This window comes from Carassius auratus, unplaced genomic scaffold (assembly GCF_003368295.1).
Source record: "Carassius auratus strain Wakin unplaced genomic scaffold, ASM336829v1 scaf_tig00217918, whole genome shotgun sequence".
NCBI lineage: Eukaryota > Metazoa > Chordata > Actinopteri > Cypriniformes > Cyprinidae > Carassius > Carassius auratus.
The window spans coordinates 4,304-12,300 of NW_020529307.1; the positions used below are offsets into that span (position 1 = coordinate 4,304).

At 39.5% G+C, this 7,997-nt stretch overlaps 2 non-coding genes across 2 annotated transcripts; both read left to right on the forward strand.

Moving 5' to 3' along the window:
- The first annotated feature begins 1,114 nt into the window (after positions 1-1,114).
- Positions 1,115-1,233, forward strand: LOC113104035 (5S ribosomal RNA). Its single transcript, XR_003291810.1, has one exon. It is a non-coding gene; the product is annotated as a 5S ribosomal RNA (ribosomal RNA).
- A 3,912-nt stretch (positions 1,234-5,145) lies between these two features.
- On the forward strand, positions 5,146-5,264 carry LOC113104036 (5S ribosomal RNA). The gene has a single exon (XR_003291811.1). It is a non-coding gene; the product is annotated as a 5S ribosomal RNA (ribosomal RNA).
- The last annotated feature ends 2,733 nt before the right edge of the window (positions 5,265-7,997 follow it).

Consider the following 7,997-nt stretch of genomic DNA (forward strand, 5'->3'; position numbering starts at 1 on the left):
ATATGCTAAGGAATTTGGATACATCAGGAAGATAACTTAAAAAGCAGTCTTTTGTGGTAGAAGTGATGGTTCTTCGATACTTGTAACAAGAAGTAGAATTTACAATTTTGGCTATATGAAGTTTACACAGAACTAAATAATGATCTGAGATATCATCACTTGGCTGAATAATTTCAACACTATCAACATCAATTCCATGTGACAGTATTAAATCTAGAGTATGATTTCGACAATGAGTAGTTCCTGAAACATGTTGTCTAACACCAATAGAGTTCAGAATGTCTATAAATGCTGATCCCAATGCGTCTTTTTCATTATCGACATGGATATTAAAATCACCAACTATTAAGACTTTATCTGCAGCCAGAACTAACTCGGATGTAAAATCACCAAACTCTTTAATAAAGTCTGTATGGTGCCCTGGTGGCCTGTATACAGTAGCCAGTACAAACATAACAGGGGATTTATCATTAACATTGGTTTCTCTGGATAATGTTATATGAAGCACCATTACTTCAAACGAGTTATACTTGAAGCCTGCCCTCTGAGAAATCCTAAAAACGTTGTTATAAATTGAAGCAACTCCTCCCCCTTTGCCTTTTAAACGCGGCTCATGTTTATAACCGTAATCTTGGGGGGTGGACTCATTTAAAATAATGTAATCATCAGGTTTTAGCCAAGTTTCTGTCAAACAGAGCACATCTATATTATGATCAGTTATCATATTATTTACAAAAAGTGTTTTCGTAGAAATGGATCTGATATTCAATAAGCCAATCTTTATCATTTGTTTATCCATATTGCATTTGTTTTTTATTTGTTGAACCTCAATTAAATTGTTAACCTTAACTTGGTTTGGACATTTTTTGTATTTTCTAGTTCGGGGAACAGACACAGTCTCTATAGTGTGATATCTAGGTGAAAGAGTCTCTATGTGCTGAGAATTAACTGACCTCTGTGACGGGAGGCAGCTAGCAGACGGTCGGTTTAGCCAGTCTGTCTGCTTCCTGACCTGGGCCCCAGTTAGTCAAGTATAAACACTAAGACTATTTGCCATATTTCTAGACAGAAGAGCAGCACCACTTCTTCAGCAGCACTCTTTGCAGCAGACTTCGCTTACGGCCATACCAACCTGGCTATGCCCGATCTCGTCTGATCTCGGAAGCTAAGCAGGTTTGGGCCTGGTTAGTACTTGGATGGGAGACCGCCTGGGAATACCAGGTGCTGTAAGCTTTTTGGAAATTTTTCACTTAGTATATAATAATTTTGCCAAAAAATAGAGTCAATGCCGATCTCTGAATCTTAGCAGGTTTAGGTCTGGTTAGTACTTTTATGAGAGACTGCCTAGGAATACCAGGTGCTTTAAGCTTTTGGGTTTTCTTTCCTACTTATATAATGTACTGGCGATAAGATTGGCTGTTCTTTAAATAGCCCTCTCTTCAATCAATCAATCAATCACCTTTATTTATATAGTGCTTTAAACAAAATACATTGCGTCAAAGCACTGAACAACATTCATTTGGAAAACAGTGTCTCAATAATGCAAAATGATAGTTAAAGGCAGTTCATCATTGAATTCAGCTATGTCATCTCTGTTCAGTTGAAATAGTGTCTGTTTTTATTTGCAATCAAGTCAATGATATCGCTGTAGATGAAGTGACCCCAACTAAGCAAGCCAGAGGCGACAGCGGCAAGGAACCGAAACTCCATCGGTGACAGAATGGAGAAAAAAACCTTGGGAGAAACCAGGCTCAGTTGGGGGGTCAGTTCTCCTCTGACCAGACGAAAACCAGTAGTTCAATTCCAGGCTGCAGCAAAGTCAGATTGTGCAGAAGAATCATCTGTTTCCTGTGGTCTTGTCCTGGTGCTCCTCTGAGACAAGGTCTTTACAGGGGATCTGTATCTGGGGCTCTAGTTGTCCTGGTCTCCGCTGTCTTTCAGGGCAGTAGAGGTCCTTTCTAGGTGCTGATCCACCATCTGGTCTGGATACGTACTGGATCCGGGTGACTGCAGTGACCCTCTGATCTGGACACAGACTGGATCTCGTGGCCACGGTGACCTCGGAACAAGAGAGAAACAGACAAATATTAGCGTAGATGCCATTCTTCTAATGATGTAGAAAGTACGGTGTTATGTGAAGTGTTTCCGGTTCCGGTTTACCTAATTAATGCAGCCTAAAAATCCTTTAACGGATTTGGATATTAAAAGCATATTAGTATGTTATGTGTATGCCAGGTTAAAGAGATGGGTCTTTAATCTAGATTTAAACTGCAAGAGTGTGTCTGCCTCCCGAACAATGTTAGGTAGGTTATTCCAGAGTTTAGGCGCCAAATAGGAAAAGGATCTGCCGCCCGCAGTTGATTTTGATATTCTAGGTATTATCCAATTGCCTGAGTTTTGAGAACGTAGCGGACGTAGAGGAGTATAATGTAAAAGGAGCTCATTCAAATACTGAGGTGCTAAACCATTCAGGGCTTTATAAGTAATAAGCAATATTTTAAAATCTATACGATGTTTGATAGGGAGCCAGTGCAGTGTGGACAGGACCGGGCTAATATGGTCATACTTCCTGGTTCTAGTAAGAACTCTTGCTGCTGCATTTTGGACTAGCTGTAGTTTGTTTACCAAGCGTGCAGAACAACCACCCAATAAAGCATTACAATAGTCTAACCTTGAAGTCATAAATGCATGGATTAACATTTCTGCATTTGACATTGAGAGCATAGGCCGTAATTTAGATATATTTTTGAGATGGAAAAATGCAGTTTTACAAATGCTAGAAACGTGTCTTTCTAAGGAAAGATTGCGATCAAGTAGCACACCTAGGTTCCTAACTGATGACGAAGAATTGACAGAGCAACCATCAAGTCTTAGACAGTGTTCTAGGTTATTACAAGCAGAGTTTTTAGGCCCTATGATTAACACCTCTGTTTTTTCTGAATTTAGCAGTAAGAAATTACTCGTCATCCAATTTTTTATATCGACTATGCATTCCATTAGTTTTTCAAATTGGTGTGTTTCACCAGGCTGCGAGGAAATATAGAGCTGCGTATCATCAGCATAACAGTGAAAGCTAACACCATGTTTCCTGATGATATCTCCCAAGGGTAACATATAAAGCGTGAAGAGTAGCGGCCCTAGTACTGAGCCTTGAGGTACTCCATACTGCACTTGTGATCGATATGATACATCTTCATTCACTGCTACGAACTGATGGCGGTCATATAAGTACGATTTAAACCATGCTAATGCACTTCCACTGATGCCAACAAAGTGTTCAAGTCTATGCAAAAGAATGTTGTGGTCAATTGTGTCAAACGCAGCACTAAGATCCAATAAAACTAATAGAGAGATACACCCACGATCAGATGATAAGAGCAGATCATTTGTAACTCTAAGGAGAGCAGTCTCAGTACTATGATACGGTCTAAATCCTGACTGGAAATCCTCACATATACCATTATTCTCTAAGAAGGAATATAATTGTGAGGATACCACCTTTTCTAGTATCTTGGACAGAAAAGGGAGATTCGAGATTGGTCTATAACTAACAAGTTCTCTGGGGTCAAGTTGTGGCTTTTTTATGAGAGGCTTAATAACAGCCAGTTTGAAGGTTTTGGGGACATATCCTAATGACAATGAGGAATTAATAATAGTCAGAAGAGGACCTATGACTTCTGGAAGCACCTCTTTTAAGAGCTTAGATGGTATAGGGTCTAACATACATGTTGTTGGTTTAAATGATTTAACAAGTTTATACAATTCTTCCTCTCCTATAGTAGAGAATGAGTGGAACTGTTCCTCAGGGGGTCTATAGTGCACTGTCTGATGTGATACGGTAGCTGACGGCTGAATGGTTGCAATTTTATCTCTAATAGTATCGATTTTAGAAGTAAAGTAGTTCATAAAGTCATTACTGTTGTGGTGTTGGGAAATGTCAACACTTGTTGAGGCTTTATTTTTCGTTAATTTAGCCACTGTATTGAATAAATACCTGGGGTTATGTTTGTTTTCTTCTAAAAGAGAAGAAAAGTAATCAGATCTAGCAGGTTTTAATGCTTTTCTATAGGATATGCTACTTTCCCGCCAAGCAATACGAAATACCTCTAGTTTTGTTTTCCTCCAGCTGCGCTCCATTTTTCGGGCTGCTCTCTTTAGGGTGCGAGTATGCTCATTATACCATGGTGTCAAACTGTTTTCCTTAACCTTCCTTAAGCGTAAAGGAGCAACTGTATTTAAAGTGCTAGAAAAGAGAGAGTCCATAGTTTCTGTTACATCATCAAGTTGTTCTGAGGTTTTGGATATGCTAAGGAATTTGGATACATCAGGAAGATAACTTAAAAAGCAGTCTTTTGTGGTAGAAGTGATGGTTCTTCGATACTTGTAACAAGAAGTAGAATTTACAATTTTGGCTATATGAAGTTTACACAGAACTAAATAATGATCTGAGATATCATCACTTGGCTGAATAATTTCAACACTATCAACATCAATTCCATGTGACAGTATTAAATCTAGAGTATGATTTCGACAATGAGTAGGTCCTGAAACATGTTGTCTAACACCAATAGAGTTCAGAATGTCTATAAATGCTGATCCCAATGCGTCTTTTTCATTATCGACATGGATATTAAAATCACCAACTATTAAGACTTTATCTGCAGCCAGAACTAACTCGGATGTAAAATCACCAAACTCTTTAATAAAGTCTGTATGGTGCCCTGGTGGCCTGTATACAGTAGCCAGTACAAACATAACAGGGGATTTATCATTAACATTGGTTTCTCTGGATAATGTTATATGAAGCACCATTACTTCAAACGAGTTATACTTGAAGCCTGCCCTCTGAGAAATCCTAAAAACGTTGTTATAAACCTTAACTTGGTTTGGACATTTTTTGTATTTTCTAGTTCGGGGAACAGACACAGTCTCTATAGTGTGATATCTAGGTGAAAGAGTCTCTATGTGCTGAGAATTAACTGACCTCTGTGACGGGAGGCAGCTAGCAGACGGTCGGTTTAGCCAGTCTGTCTGCTTCCTGACCTGGGCCCCAGTTAGTCAAGTATAAACACTAAGACTATTTGCCATATTTCTAGACAGAAGAGCAGCACCACTTCTTCAGCAGCACTCTTTGCAGCAGACTTCGCTTACGGCCATACCAACCTGGCTATGCCCGATCTCGTCTGATCTCGGAAGCTAAGCAGGTTTGGGCCTGGTTAGTACTTGGATGGGAGACCGCCTGGGAATACCAGGTGCTGTAAACTTTTTGGAAATTTTTCACTTAGTATATAATAATTTTGCCAAAAAATAGAGTCAATGCCGATCTCTGAATCTTAGCAGGTTTAGGTCTGGTTAGTACTTTTATGAGAGACTGCCTAGGAATACCAGGTGCTTTAAGCTTTTGGGTTTTCTTTCCTACTTATATAATGTACTGGCGATAAGATTGGCTGTTCTTTAAATAGCCCTCTCTTCAATCAATCAATCAATCACCTTTATTTATATAGTGCTTTAAACAAAATACATTGCGTCAAAGCACTGAACAACATTCATTTGGAAAACAGTGTCTCAATAATGCAAAATGATAGTTAAAGGCAGTTCATCATTGAATTCAGCTATGTCATCTCTGTTCAGTTGAAATAGTGTCTGTTTTTATTTGCAATCAAGTCAATGATATCGCTGTAGATGAAGTGACCCCAACTAAGCAAGCCAGAGGCGACAGCGGCAAGGAACTGAAACTCCATCGGTGACAGAATGGAGAAAAAAACCTTGGGAGAAACCAGGCTCAGTTGGGGGGTCAGTTCTCCTCTGACCAGACGAAAACCAGTAGTTCAATTCCAGGCTGCAGCAAAGTCAGATTGTGCAGAAGAATCATCTGTTTCCTGTGGTCTTGTCCTGGTGCTCCTCTGAGACAAGGTCTTTACAGGGGATCTGTATCTGGGGCTCTAGTTGTCCTGGTCTCCGCTGTCTTTCAGGGCAGTAGAGGTCCTTTCTAGGTGCTGATCCACCATCTGGTCTGGATACGTACTGGATCCGGGTGACTGCAGTGACCCTCTGATCTGGACACAGACTGGATCTCGTGGCCACGGTGACCTCGGAACAAGAGAGAAACAGACAAATATTAGCGTAGATGCCATTCTTCTAATGATGTAGAAAGTACGGTGTTATGTGAAGTGTTTCCGGTTCCGGTTTACCTAATTAATGCAGCCTAAAAATCCTTTAACGGATTTGGATATTAAAAGCATATTAGTATGTTATGTGTATGCCAGGTTAAAGAGATGGGTCTTTAATCTAGATTTAAACTGCAAGAGTGTGTCTGCCTCCCGAACAATGTTAGGTAGGTTATTCCAGAGTTTAGGCGCCAAATAGGAAAAGGATCTGCCGCCCGCAGTTGATTTTGATATTCTAGGTATTATCCAATTGCCTGAGTTTTGAGAACGTAGCGGACGTAGAGGAGTATAATGTAAAAGGAGCTCATTCAAATACTGAGGTGCTAAACCATTCAGGGCTTTATAAGTAATAAGCAATATTTTTAAATCTATACGATGTTTGATAGGGAGCCAGTGCAGTGTGGACAGGACCGGGCTAATATGGTCATACTTCCTGGTTCTAGTAAGAACTCTTGCTGCTGCATTTTGGACTAGCTGTAGTTTGTTTACCAAGCGTGCAGAACAACCACCCAATAAAGCATTACAATAGTCTAACCTTGAAGTCATAAATGCATGGATTAACATTTCTGCATTTGACATTGAGAGCATAGGCCGTAATTTAGATATATTTTTGAGATGGAAAAATGCAGTTTTACAAATGCTAGAAACGTGTCTTTCTAAGGAAAGATTGCGATCAAGTAGCACACCTAGATTCCTAACTGATGACGAAGAATTGACAGAGCAACCATCAAGTCTTAGACAGTGTTCTAGGTTATTACAAGCAGAGTTTTTAGGCCCTATGATTAACACCTCTGTTTTTTCTGAATTTAGCAGTAAGAAATTACTCGTCATCCAATTTTTTATATCGACTATGCATTCCATTAGTTTTTCAAATTGGTGTGTTTCACCAGGCTGCGAGGAAATATAGAGCTGCGTATCATCAGCATAACAGTGAAAGCTAACACCATGTTTCCTGATGATATCTCCCAAGGGTAACATATAAAGCGTGAAGAGTAGCGGCCCTAGTACTGAGCCTTGAGGTACTCCATACTGCACTTGTGATCGATATGATACATCTTCATTCACTGCTACGAACTGATGGCGGTCATATAAGTACGATTTAAACCATGCTAATGCACTTCCACTGATGCCAACAAAGTGTTCAAGTCTATGCAAAAGAATGTTGTGGTCAATTGTGTCAAACGCAGCACTAAGATCCAATAAAACTAATAGAGAGATACACCCACGATCAGATGATAAGAGCAGATCATTTGTAACTCTAAGGAGAGCAGTCTCAGTACTATGATACGGTCTAAATCCTGACTGGAAATCCTCACATATACCATTATTCTCTAAGAAGGAATATAATTGTGAGGATACCACCTTTTCTAGTATCTTGGACAGAAAAGGGAGATTCGAGATTGGTCTATAACTAACAAGTTCTCTGGGGTCAAGTTGTGGCTTTTTTATGAGAGGCTTAATAACAGCCAGTTTGAAGGTTTTGGGGACATATCCTAATGACAATGAGGAATTAATAATAGTCAGAAGAGGACCTATGACTTCTGGAAGCACCTCTTTTAAGAGCTTAGATGGTATAGGGTCTAACATACATGTTGTTGGTTTAAATGATTTAACAAGTTTATACAATTCTTCCTCTCCTATAGTAGAGAATGAGTGGAACTGTTCCTCAGGGGGTCTATAGTGCACTGTCTGATGTGATACGGTAGCTGACGGCTGAATGGTTGCAATTTTATCTCTAATAGTATCGATTTTAGAAGTAAAGTAGTTCATAAAGTCATTACTGTTGTGGTGTTGGGAAATGTCAACACTTGTTGAGGCTTTATTTTTCGT